Below are 14,340 nucleotides of genomic sequence, written 5' to 3'. Positions count from 1 at the left end.
ATATGATGTTTTGTGCTCTTCCCAAACTGATGGCCTGATGTAATTCACCATCACTGTTACAGGCCGCTGTTACATCACTACCAACTCTGACCAACTAATACTGGAAGAGGCCAATGCTGATGTTATCCTGCCTATTCAATCCAGCGTTTCCAAAGAGTCACAGGTATGTATTAACGACACACTGACGGGAATATTGCTCTTTGTGTTGTTTACTGTTACCACCGGCGCTCTCTGGAAGACTACATTACCCATCACTGCCTAGAACTACAGCAAACTACGGCAGCTCAAATAGCTCAAAATACACAGCACGTTTAGTTGTTTTTTTTTTGTTTTTTTTCTCTCGTGGTGACTCTCCCTGCATTCAGAATGGCATAATGTTATGTATTTTAAAAATAATATTTTTTTATTGTGAATAAAATTTTTATTTTAAAGTAATTCATTATTTTTTTAAGTAATAATTGATGTGCTATGTTAGACATTTTTGAAGTAGAAATCCGTTTTGAAAGTTTAAAACACTGTTAATTACAATTACTAGGTTAGCTGAAAGAAATATTGTTAAAAAAAGGTACAAACTAAGACTTGATTTGGCCTTTAGGGACTTGAACATGTCTGGTATTTATCATTTTTATAATCAACTGTATGTTTTGTCATATCAAATGAGATGTTTACTCATTATGTATTTACACTAGTTGAGGAGTTCAGAGAGAGATGGCCTGCCACCTGCACTTTTTCTAAAGGATGAGGTAAACCATTTAATAGCAACTGTTAATATTATTATTATTTTAATTATTATTTCTAAAGATTATTATTAATTATTATTTCTTTAGAACATTTTAGGAATACTTATAGTAGTAAAACTTTGTGGTGATTCCAACTGACTTGTTTTTTACAGATCTCCATGGAGTTTTCGTGTATCTATAACGTCGACCATGAGAATCTACTTTGAATGAACACATATAGAGAGGAAAATAGTAAGTAAATAACTTTATAATATCAGTTATCAATATCATAAACTTAATTATGACATCAGTCTGTTTTTCATGCAGTTGTCAATTGGGAAACTGTACATGATTTATTGACAAATTTTATGATTTTACTTTTTTGATTCCACTGTATGTAAAAGAGCAATCTGTACATTCTTTAAAAAAAATCTTTGTTATGCACCAAGTCATATGGATTTGGAATTACATGAGGAAGAGTAAAATATGACAGAATTATCATTTTGGGTGTGCTGTATACATTTAACTCCCAAAGCAGATCCCTATGTTAAATTATTAAGAGTTAAGGTCATAGTGCATCTGCAGATTAAAATAATATATATATTTTTTTCCTTTCTTTTTAGGTGAGTGACATTACCACACGTCAGAAAACAGATCTTGAGGGATTGCCACTTTTCCAGCATGAAAACTCTACAAGTTTACCCAGGAAAATTACCATTTTCATTTTCATTTCTGGTAAATTACCATTTTCATTTTCATTTCTTGGTCATTTTTTAATCTATTTATGTTTTACATGTATTCAGGTTATTTACACAACAACATAAATAATAATAATGTTGTTGTTGTTATTATTTTTAAATGTACACTTCAATTAATACCCTTATCTCATGAATTATTCTCCCAGGATACTGATCCTTTAGATCACGGCATCAAAGATGTAGAGATCGGAATCCTTACTGTGGCCGAAGATGCCGCTGTTACATCACTACCAACTCCGACCAACTAATACTGGAACAGGCCATTGTTCTTGAGGACATTACAGATCTACCAGCAGTATATGCTTGTTCGGACTCATGAATGCACTGAATATGGATTGATGATGACTGACTTTTCATTTTTGGGTGAACTGAAACTTCAGGCTAATGTTCTTTAACATGCATTGGTAAGTACCATGCACTGAGTTAACAAATTCAAGACTTGCTACGATAATGTCATTGTTGTGCATCAGACACAAACTGTTTAAATAAAAAAAGTTATCTGACTCGTGTTATGGTCTGTCTCTTATTTAATTAAACTATTTAAATAATATATAATAAATCAATATAGGCCTATAAGATAATAGGCCCATTTGTGTTCAGCCAACTAAAAATACTTTGTTCTGTTATTCATTAGCTAAACATGACTATTTATGTTGAAGCAACTTATGATTTTAACGTAATCTTTTTAGTTGCGTGGACTTCAGTCCCTGTTTGTGGAGTTTACTCAAAAAAGAGCTTGCGATAAGTTGCCTTATTTTTTTAAGTTGACCCAACTTTTTTTTTTTACAGTGAAAGGGTAGTGCTTAGCTGGGCGGAAGTGGCGGAAGCTTAGCTTCACCTCGTTTTGCAACAAACGCCACTTGAATTTACTCTTTTAGATAGAAAATTTGCTCTTTTGAGTGTTCGGCGGATGGTCACAGCTGTAAAGCGCCGTTTATCCTCTGCTTGAGGCTTGTTCTACAGCGAGGAGAAGGCCTCTTTCTTCTCTTCGGAGTCAGCAAGATGATCTTCGTGCTTGAAGGAGAAAAATTCTGACTAAAATGGCTTTTTAGTGCCGTTTTGGCGGGCTCAAAAGCCATTTGTCTGTGCAGTTTTCCCCATAAGTGTCAGAAAACACTGACGCGATGCGAGTGAACCGTATCAAAAGGGAACTAGGCCTGTTTTATTTATTTTATTTATTTATTACTTTTTTTGTGACGGGGCCAGTAAAAAAATTGGCAAGGCAAGAAAAAATCCTTAGCGTTGAGCCCTGCTTTTGTCTTTAGACCAGGCACAGTGAACTTCTGGCAAGTAACCAGAACTATTTGGACAAAAAAAGTAGAATGGCTAAAGGTGCACTGAAAAGCTCTATACACGAAGAAATGAACAGTGCTTTTGCACTCACATGAGATTAATCCAACATATCAGTTACCTAAGAAAAGCTGATTTATTTTACATTGATCAGGTTGCCTAATGTTAAGATCATGCAACCAGTCGAAGACTACTGGCTTTATTTTGGTACAACTCCATTTCAACCCAAGCTCATTGAAAATACATGATTCTGCCAATATTTCTACAAAACTGCAAAAAAAATTATACACCCATAATTCACAATTTTGCTGTCTTTCTATTTTACCTGCATAGAGTGGGAGAATCTAAAAGGCTTTGTCGCATAACTGGTAATTAATTTGATGTTTCCCCTTAGTTAAAGATGACCTTTGGGACTATTATTTATACAAATATTTTGACATAGGATTGAATGTTGACAATGTTATTGCTGATGTTAGTACATCAGTTTCTCTAAAGAATTTAAAACATCTGCCAAGTTTAAAAAAATATTACATTATTATATGTTTAAAATGTAATCATTTTATTTAAAAAAAAATCTAAAATTAAAGTAACAGAAATCACAGTTTACTAATGTGTTTACATAATATTAATTATACAATTATTAATCAGTTTCATCTGAGATTAAAAAAGTTTTTTTTTTTTTAAATCTAAAGTAAAAACTGTGCATGGTTGTAACTTGTAGTGAAACCCAAAATCTTTTGTCATCAGTTACTCGCACTCATGTTGTTCTAAACCCATTGTTAATTTTCAAAACACAAATTAAGATATATTTAATGAAACATGAGAGATTTCTGTCCCTCTATTTTAAAAAGGCCACACAACCTAAATAATACTAGAATAAACCGCTCATATGGATTACTTTTACAATCTCTTTTTGTACTTTTAGATGTGTCAAAGTTTTGGTTCTGTGAACTCCCAGTGTATAGACAAAAAAATGATGAGAGAAAAAAAAAATATGTATCTTCATTTGTGTTCCGAAGATGAACAGAAGTCTTTTAGGTTTGGAACGAAATGAGGGTGAGTAAACCTAGAATTTTCTTTTCTGGGTGAGCTACTGTATAATTTTAAGATAATAAAAAAGGTATTATTGCTTGTTCATAATAATTTATCTGTTAGGAAGTCTGCAACTTTCTTAACAGAAAACGTCCAAGGCATTACATGTTGAGTGATGTTAGTTAAACGCTTTGTGTGTGAGACCCAGGTCAGTCTCCCACATATACGAAAGAGTGTTCTAACACTTCTTCTCTTTTCTGATTAATCCCAGCACAGCACGACTCCTGTCACACCACAACCTCTCAAACACTCAAATTCACCATCCCAGAATAGACGCATACAAACTCTCTCTCTCTCTATCTCAGCCCTGGCTTTTCTCCTGAGCTTTGGCAAATATCTACAAGACAAAAAGAGGCCAGCAGTCACCGTTTCCTTGTCAGATTGTATGAGGCTGTGACACAGAAAACAATGAATCGGTGACAGCTGTTTCTATGCTCTTTGTGACATAGCTGTTTACTGAGTGGAAGTGCTGTCACCTTTAATTGAGCTAATGATACTGTGCAAAGAGAAATCAGTTTAAAAATAACATTTGCCTATTGCGTCCCTTAAGCTTTCTTGTTCACACATGCCAAGTAGCAAGAAGATTGTTTATAACAACATTAACAGACTTCAGTGAAGTTTTAAACTTCAACAATTAGGTAGTGAAGCCCATTACTAGACTGACACGTCTAAATTGTTATCATCTACTGCTGTCTGACTGGTCCATCAACCTTCGTTTACCACTTTTTGAAGGCTTGCTAGCATGTTTATAGTGTAGTGCTGCCAGTTACCCCGCATGTTTTGTGGCTGAGTGAGTTTAGACCAGGTTTGGGTTGAATTAATTAAATGAAGAGACAGGAGTTATGTGAAAAGTGTTTGCAAGTATGCTCTTTTTTTAGTGAAACTTGTGATATTGCATGTACTTTATGTGTTAAGCTGTCAAATAAGAAGTGTAACTTGTCTGGTTCCCGGTAGCAGAAGGTGGCGCAGTGGCAAACTTTTTTTTTTTTTTTTGCTATTACATATTTTAGTAATCATCATAAATTTGGTATCATTCAAAAGTTTAAACACTTGACTTCATCCTGTGAAAACTGTTTTAAAATTAGAATTTTCTTTAACATGGAAACGGTAGCCTACTTTAAATCCTTTTAACAGTCTCAGTTTTTGTGATAGCAACTTCAAATTTGTAACACAACTTGGGTAAACTCATCTGAAAAACGTGCCTATGGTGACATTGCTGCAAAATGATATTACATTGTTTCTTGCATGTTTTGCGACACTTTCAAAGTGAAATTTCCAGTGAGTGACTTTAAAAGTTTTAAACGTGTTCAGTTTTATCTGAAACATATGAACGTGAATGTGGCAAAGTTGTATGTTGAACGTGTTGCGGCATTCTGAATTGAAATGTCTGGTAAGTGGCACTAAAAGGTTAAAGCTGCCAACATTCACGCATTCACCGTGAGACTCATGCGATTGAGACTTTTCACACTCTCTCACACCACACATCCATTTTCTCACGCACAGAAAAATCGCGAAGCAAAGAGGACACGGAGACCGGCAGACTAGACAGAGCAGGTTACTTATGATATAAAAAAAATTCAGCTCTCAGATTCTGTCAATTTTATTGCAAAATTCAAACAATAAATACCGTTCCCTTTCGAAAGCGAACTCACACTGTGTCGAATGACGCTAGGGGAACGCCTCAGGCATGACAGGTGTCTGAAATCACTATCAAATCACGGCAATCACATTAACCGGCGACAGCCAGTGAATCATCAACGTGCTTGATTAACGTGAGACCTGCAAGTATAAAAGGGTGCCTTGCAAACATGACAATCATCTTATCGTCTTCAGTCTGTTTGAAACGCTTCTTCAAAAAACACGGTGAGAAAAAGGAAAAATTATGAAACGTACAGCAAAGGCCGATTGCTTTCGGAAGTGTGCCGACCCGTGCCCAAGGTTTTTGACGCCGGGTGACACACATGAACTGTGCGTTTTCTGCCTGGGAGAAGAGCACGCACGGGAGGTTCTCGAGGGAGCCCTCTGTGCAAACTGTGAGCGTTTTTCTTTAAAAACGCTCCGCTCTCGTCTGACTCTCTTCTCAAGTGAAGAGGGTTCAGCATCTGGTCCTCGTGGTTCAGGTCCCGCTCGTGCCGAGGCAGAGCGGCGACTTGCATCATGGGGCTCCCAGATGGAGCTCGTCGATCACCTTGAGAGGGCTGTAAACCTCTCAGATGATCCGACGACTGACAAGGGTGAGCTGCAGGTCGATGAGGAAGACTTTTCGCCTACTATTCCTGCAGCTAGTGCTCTTCTGGACGAACAGGAGATGGCTGAGGAGGTTGATAATCAGGTAGATCCTGAACCCCCTCAGCCACCCTGTCCTGTGTACGCAGAGCTGGTGGATGTAATGGAGCGTGCCGCTGGCAGGCTGCAGCTGCCATGGCAACGCGCTAGGGGAGAAACCGCTTGCGGCAGGTTCGACGATCGCTTTCTTCCCGGCCATAGACCACCAGCTCAGATGAGCCTTCCATTTCTTCCCGACCTCCACACTGAGGTTGAGAGGGCGTAGAAGAACCCATACTCTGCCCGTATCCACTGACATCAGCGGGCTAGTTTCACTGATGTTGAGGGGATCGGAGAGCATGGGTACGTGTCGATGCCGCCTATTGACGAGACGTTTGCGAACTATCTCGTGTCTGGGCAGGCATCGACACTGAGAGCTCCAACCCTGCCATCCAAACCGCTGAAAACAATGTCTCGTTTGAATGGCAGAGCATACACGGCAGCAGGTCAGGCCGGTGCTGCCCTGCACACCATGGCGGTGCTGCAGGCGTACCAGGCCGACCTGCTGGGGGATCTCGACCAGGGGGCAGGAATGTCCCCTGAGGCGGTGGCTGAGCTGCACCGGACCACAGATCTTGCTATCTGGGCCACCAAACAAACCGCTGCTTCGATCGGTCGGTCGATGGCAGCGATGGTGGCCACGGAGAGACATCTGTGGCTAAATCTAGCCGACATCGGGGACAAAGAGAAGGCCTTTCTCCTTGATTCGCCGGTTTCGCCCTTTGAACTCTTCGGCACCTCCATAGAGGTGGTGGTGGGGAAGTTCAGGGAGGCAAAGGCATGCTCAGCGGCGTTTAAAACCTGTATACCGCTGAGATCTGGATCCACGCCCAGGCAGGCGGGAGGACCTGGCCCTTCTCGGTCTGAGGATCGTAGGCAGAGCCAGCGAGCCAGCGTCACCTCTAGTGCACCCCCTCCATGGAGGAGCAGGGCGCAGAAGAGGCGTGACTCCCGCAACAGGAGGGATTTGAGGGAGGTTATCCAGAACAAACGACAGCGTCGGTGAGGGATAACCTCCTCAGAGGGTCATGAAATCTGCCCTCTCCTCTGTTTCCGACTCCCCAGGCGTTCATTACATCAGGCCTGGGGCGGGGCCTATGATGAGAACGATGTTTTGATGGCCCTGCTAGGCTTGGTTAGTGAGAGCGCCTCTTTCAGGCATGTAAAGTGATGGACCCCAGGTTCATAAGGAACTATCTGGCGAGTCTTCACTCCGCACGCCGCAGGTGAACTGACTGGTCTTCCTAAGAGTAATTTTTGTGAATAAATACTGAAATGTATCTCTCTACAGACCTCGTTCCCTGCATAGAGCTATGGGGTCATGTCAATGTCATAAGGTAAGGTAAATTTTGGATTATTAAGGGCCCTGAAGTTCCCCTTTAGGTGGCTAGAATGATAGGAAGAAGCACCAGCTGTATGGGCTTCTCTTGTGTTGTGAAACTGTGTTAGCCCTTGGGCTGACTGACGCTAGAGCTTCAGATAGATCTTATGTCCGGCCCAAGGGTCCGTTGGACTTTTTTCCTGAGTACATCGCCCCCTTGAGCTCTGTTTGGGTTTTCAGTGGGCTGAGCAATTCTGTAGCCCCTTTGTATGAAATATAATAACTATTTTTCTAGTAGGGCTTTGGCTCCTCCGAGCCCTCAGGTAGATCTATACTTGCAGGCTGGCCCTCACCAGGGCCGCCTCTATAGCTGGCCTAGGCTGTGCCAGGGATAGTGGAGGCGTTTCTGCTTAAGCATTTCTGCCTCTGACCCTTCACTTTGTGAATGTAGGTTTCTAGCATCCCTGTATGACAGCCTCCTCTCATGGGAGTCGTTAGGCCAAGGCCCGCCCCCTTCTCTGCATTCTGGGGCGACAAGAGTAATGCAGTGTGGTGCAGAGGCATGGTTTATAAAGATCCTGGGTTAGGCCTCATTTAGGCCTCCCCGGCACAATGTGTCTTTATTGGCAGAGTTAGGCCGTCTTGCAAGAAAAAACCTCACGAAGAGACTAGGTCTGTCTGCCCGACTCTGGCGTGCAGAACTGGTATACGGATCTGGGTCGCCAGTTAGGCTCACTTACCTCTCTGAGCTACTGCTTGAGCATTAGGTTGTAGGTGGTTGGCTCACAAACAAGTCCCACTCCCCTAGGTTGGGCACAGATCAATTTTCTGTCACCCCTAGAGCCGCTGGCAGGCACGCTACCTGGTAAACCTCAGGGTGAGGTGGGAGTATTCCCCTGTGATACAGGGTAGTTCTGAGTACTTCACTTTCAATTCTGTATTATCCTACCTCGCACCACTATGGCTCGGGTCGAGCGGAAAGTTCTAGCCTTCACTTCTTTTTAGTCGAAGTACGCTCCCCTGAAGCCAGAGCATTGCCATGAGCTGACGCCCATGCATACAGATGGTAGGCCCCTGACACTTCACTCCGTTGAAGCAGAGTGGCGTATGTTGTACTCCCCTTGTTTTAAGGGTACTAGCTCTCTTGCTGAATTACACTGCCATGGGCAATGTGATTAGGCACCAGGATGCTGTAGGTGCTGTTTAAACAGCTTATCTGCCAACAAAGGCTGCGCCGTTAGGTAGTAGGCCTCAGCAGGCCTCCTTGAATGGGCAGCCCCCAAGAGGGCGCTGTAGGCCAGCTTACTTCACGTGGTTGGCCTTGGTGGTTCGGGCAGTTGACTCGCTGATGGGTAGTAGGCCTTAAACAAGCCTCCTCGGAGGTGAGTCCCAACATTGTGGGACATACTGTATAGCCGCTACCAGGTAGCTAGCCATTTTAGGCCGCCTGTGAAAGTGGACCCAATAGCAATATGTTGGTGTAGTATGGTTCCCAACAGTGTACCTTTGTAGCAGAATTGACTTGCTATCAGCTAGCAGGCCCAATTAGGCCTCCCTGATAGGCGAGTCCCCAGCTGGCTGGCCTTAACAGGCCGCCTTGTAACTATCACCCGGACTCAGGGTTCATAGTTACCAGTTGCTATCAGGTAGTAGGCTCCTCAGGCCTCCCTGAAGGTGAATTCCCACTTAAGATGGTCATCAGGTAGTAGGCCTCACCCGGCCTCCCTGAAGGCGAATTCCCACTTACGTTGGCTATCAGGTAGTAGGCCTCTCCAGGCCTCCCTGGAGGCAAGCCCTAAGGACAAGCAACTGGAAAGCTAGCCTGACTTACTATTGGGCAGTAGGCTCCTTGAAGGTGAGTTCTCACATGCTGTGATTCTCAGGTAGCTATCAGGTAGTAGGCATCACCTGGCCTCCCTGAATGTGAGCTCCCAGATATTGTGGTTATCAGGTAGTAGGCCTCACCAGGCCTCCCTGTGAGTGGTTTCCTAGCGGTGCTGGGTTCAGGAAGCTAGTGGCCTCTTGCTATCAATTCATCTGGCCTTAGCAGGCAGCTGCTAAAGGCAAGCTTGTGCCCTGGCTCGACTAAAGTGTTCATTCTCTGCTACTGGTTCCCTCCCGGAACTTCTTTTTCTGCCTACAGCCTGGTTTGCCTACCAGGCGGACCATGTGCTCCCCTCACCAAGGGTCACTATGAGCACGTGGTCTCCTTAGTCTGGTCAGACGGTCGTAGACCTCTCGTGAGGCCTCCTAGTTAGATCAGCCCCTAGGCCTTCACAGGCCCCCTCAGTGTTTTGAAACACAAACACTGGGTAGATCCGTGGATCGAGTAGAGAAACTCCCCTCGCTAGCAAGGGTTGGAAAGCACTATGCTGAGTCATACTCTCCGGGATATCCCGTCTCTGAGATCCGGGCCGAGTGGTTCACTGCCAGCTTCGCAGTCCCTCGGGTTGGATGCCTTACCTAAGGAAAGTGTCCAGAGGCTCTGTCTTCGGACAGACAGGAAGTGGCCAGACTAGGTATCTATGTACTGACGCCAGGTCAGGCCTTCCTGGTGGCATTTCGGGGTGAGTACGTTCCCCTGAATACTGATTGGCTGGGGTTCCTTCGGGTTCCCTAGCCACATTCCCTAGAAGGGACCCCTTCTAATTGGAAGCTGTGGTCCCAGGCCCTGAGCAGGCCCAGGTAGGCTTTCATTTAACATGTTTATGAAGGTTTTCCTGCCAGGCTTTTAGCTTGGGCTATGTCCGTAGGGAATGCTGTCACTGACAGCCCAGTGTGACCTGAGTTGTTATTATAATAAAAAAAACTTTATATTTATAATACTGCCAGCTGATAGGGCTCTATATGTTTACAGCATTAGGTGAGTTTTTTTTTTTTTTCTTGAGAAAAATTAACGCCTATCTTGTGTACCTAATATTTATCAAAATGAGTCAATATTAAATCAAATCACAAGAATTTAATTTAATTGAAATCGTGAAATTTGTGTCAAGCAATAATAAAAAAAATGTAGCTTACCAGAAATTGTAGGCCTACCATGTAAACATTGTAACATGTTGTCACTAAACCTAATAAAATTCAGTTTAGTTACTAAAATGTTTTGACAATCACAATACACTTGTATTATACAATGTATATAAGTTTAGTGAATAAAGACTATATATATATATATATATATATATATATATATATATATATATATATATATACAGTATATAGGCTATGTGTGTGTGTGCTTCTGTTTAATGCAAGGGAATTGGCCTCTCAAACTCAGAATGTTAAAAACACCATGAACGTGTATCATAAAAGCAGTCAAATGACATATGTATTAAATTCCTAGCCATATGATAACTTTGTCTTTATTCACTGAAAATCTTTCTCACTGCTGTAGCTCTCAAATTAAGCAATAATGTTGATCACTTGAAAACCAAAAGATTTTGGCATCAGATGGTGTTGATGTGCTGTTTTTGTAGTCCATTTCAGAGCAGAAGGGGGACAAAAATACTGTATAACTTACATTTCAGTCTGTTGTTGATATAAAATACAGTTCAGAAGACTTGAAACATAGTGCATTAATCATATGGACCACTCTATTTCATTACATGGCCAGTACATTCTTCAACATTTCTCTTTGGTGTTTCACAGAAAGTATTCCTTTAAAAATGTGGGGCAAGAATTTGCGAAGATTCTTCATTCCACCTCCAGCACACAGAGCACTGACCTTTGGTTTTCAGAATCTACATATGCTGCTCATCAGCTTGGTAAATTAATGCATAATTAATTCTGGATACTAGGAAATGTGACTGCAATGCAATCCAGTGTTGGTCATAGAGCAAGTCTCTTCTGAGAGGAGCGGAGATTGACCGTCTGAGCTGGGCCGGGCTTGGGTCAGAGTTGAATGACGAAGCAAGAGGGAGAGAGGGAGGGAGCGAGCCCACCGCTCTCATTACTCATCACACTGAATTTACGAGCATGGCAGTGTGCTGGGGTGATGCTGTGTATTTTACCCTGAGCAGTGCTGCCTTGGCAGAAGGGTAGGAAATGTGATTTATGACTGTATACTTGGGACTTGGGACTGTGTACTGTATATTTAAGTGAATGTGTATGTGTAGTCAACGTAAGCGTGTGTAAGGTGACATATCAACTGCACATCATATTCTGATGCTATTAAATTGTTAACCTTTAGATTACAATTCACACCAGTTCTGTATACGAAACTGTGAAACATTTAATTTCTGCCTTAGGCCATTCGTATTTTTTTACTGATTTAAATAGACTGAGAGAATTAATAAAAAGTATTGAAAAGATTTACATGCATAACCTTTGATTTTTGCCTGCGGCAGATCTGCAGTATAATGACTGAACTTTTTGGCCGAAACAAACTCCCAACTTGGATATTAATTACGTAAAAATGTACCCAGATTCAATATTTTCCTTCTTAAAACATCAATAAAAAAAAAAAACTTATCATGTTTTACAGTGTGTTTACTCTGGAGCATTGAAAGCTCAACTTTATGCAAATGTCAAACTAAAAACAACAGGCAGCAGCCAATCGATGTAAGGTGTAGGTAGTAACATTTGTCATGAACATTTAAAAATATGCAGATTATGCAGATTTTTATCGTTCATCAGCTGGAAGAAAATAAAACAGTCTGACAGTGATTCTAATGGTATTGTTCTTCTGGTGTTGTTGTTGTAGCTGTTGTGTGGACTTACCTATTCTTATAAAATTAGAATGATTATTAAAACGTTATAGTTGTCATCTTTGGTGTGAACGATCCTAAATCGTGTGTACTCTATATATGATGATGGAGTGTACTGAAATTAACATAGATTAAACATACTTGCAACAAACAAACCTCAAGGTGGAGGCTTTCTAGCGTTTTGAGTGGCACTGAGTTTTGCTGCTGCAGTTTAAGCGCATCATAACTTGCCCCTGTCCCAATGTTTAAATGAAGCCAGCACCACTGGGCTCATCGAACAGTCACTCTTTCCGTTCACACTCTTCCCTGAGAGTAGATGAGATGAGGGAGAGATTGCTAACATAGGTGGAGCGATTCAGCGGGGGGAGTTAATGTCTTGGGTGTCCTCTGGTCTCCCAGCCCCATCTTGACCCCCTCCAGAGCAATCACATTCCACCTTGGGTCACCAGCATGGGTCAATGTTTCAATAACGTTATTTCAGCAGTATTATGCTGGTGGCCACACTTAAATTGATAAACATTACCGAGGTTAATAGGATATGGTGTCGAGGGCAAAAAGAGCCTGGGCCAAGGTGCATTATTCTCCCATAAATCTGTAGAGCGCACTGCCGCGTCGGCCCTGGATCCTCTATCCTTAGCTGAGCTAATAAGGCCCATAAAAAGCTGGTCTGTCGGTCCAATCAATCTAAACTATTATCCTCTGCCAGATCGTTAATGTGAGACTCTTTTTATGACTTTATTTCCTAATAGAAGAATTACTCGAGGAGATCAATGCATCTGATGTTTTACTCAAACATAATTAAAGGGGCATAAGCTTTCGGTCGAACTTTCCATTTCAAAGACAAGATTATGGCTGTGATGATGTACAGACTGATGCCCTCCGCTGATGTCTCTGTTTATGAGGATATTCATTTATGCGATGGAATGAATTTGATGTGGTGCAAAAACCAAACTGATTGCCATGATAGTGTAGACACTTTGTAACTTGGAAATATGTGGCTGTTAATTCCTTTCCTGCTGTGCTGAATAAAAATCGAAGTGAGGTTGATGGTGTTATGTTACACTGTGTGCATTGCAAGCAATTTGTTTGTACACCCTGAATGAAAAAGTGCAGTGCAGCATGACAAGCCAATTGAAAGATATTTGATGCTTAATGCACAATTATGAGGAGTAGGATTATTGACCAATGAGATTTTACAGTGGGCGGGGCTACCATTACAAAATATGCGGAGTTCATGCCATGTCATAATTACTGTAATTCTAGATGAACCCAGACGTTCCACTCATAGCTGTTTATGTCCTTGGCCTCAAAATTGTGTGTTTCTATGGCAACACTATTAACAACAAAATAAATCTGTGTAAACTGTAATCAATAAAACCACAATGCAGTAAGTAACAAATCATTATGCAAATGCATTATTAAACATACACTTTATCATTGGATATTCAACTCTGTGCTAGCTATTCAACTGTATTTTATGTTTAATTTTTTGATTATTCTTACATTATTAGGACATTAGCAATTGTCATTTCTGGGGAATAATTTAATGTTCTGCTTCCATTTTGAGTCTTTCCACATGACGTTGCAGCGGTCAGATGTTTATGAGGATGTTTTTTACAAGTCGGAATCTCATAATGGCGGTTATTCTGACATGGCATGAATGAACCAATAGAAAACAAGCTCCGACTTGTACCTTGTGACCGCTGTACCACCTGAACACTGCAGACTAATTTAGTTGTTTATATAGTGTTATCATGGAACAGCTCAGAGCATCACGGGCTGTAATCTTGCAATTTAACATTTAATGTAAAATACATTAATGTCATAATGAGCTATGACATAAAACATATACTGTATATATAGCTATTTTGTAGGATTTCTATTTAGGCTCTGAAATAAAGTACTTGACTCAATGAGCGGAAATATGAGAAAAAAGATTCATATGTTAAATAAATTGTTGGTAGTCCATGACCATTTTTCCTTCTGGGGAATTAGGATTACTACAATTTGACATGTAAATGACCATGGTGATAATTATCTCAATTCTATGTGACTGCGTTTATATGCATGTGTGCAAGAAGCGAGACGGAGTGTGAGTGTGTGTGGCTGTGTCCGTGTGTGGATGTGTTTGT

The sequence above is a fragment of the Squalius cephalus genome, assembly GCF_949319135.1.
Source record: "Squalius cephalus genome assembly, chromosome: 7".
Taxonomy (NCBI): Eukaryota; Metazoa; Chordata; class Actinopteri; order Cypriniformes; family Leuciscidae; genus Squalius; species Squalius cephalus.
This window is presented reverse-complemented; position numbering follows the sequence as displayed.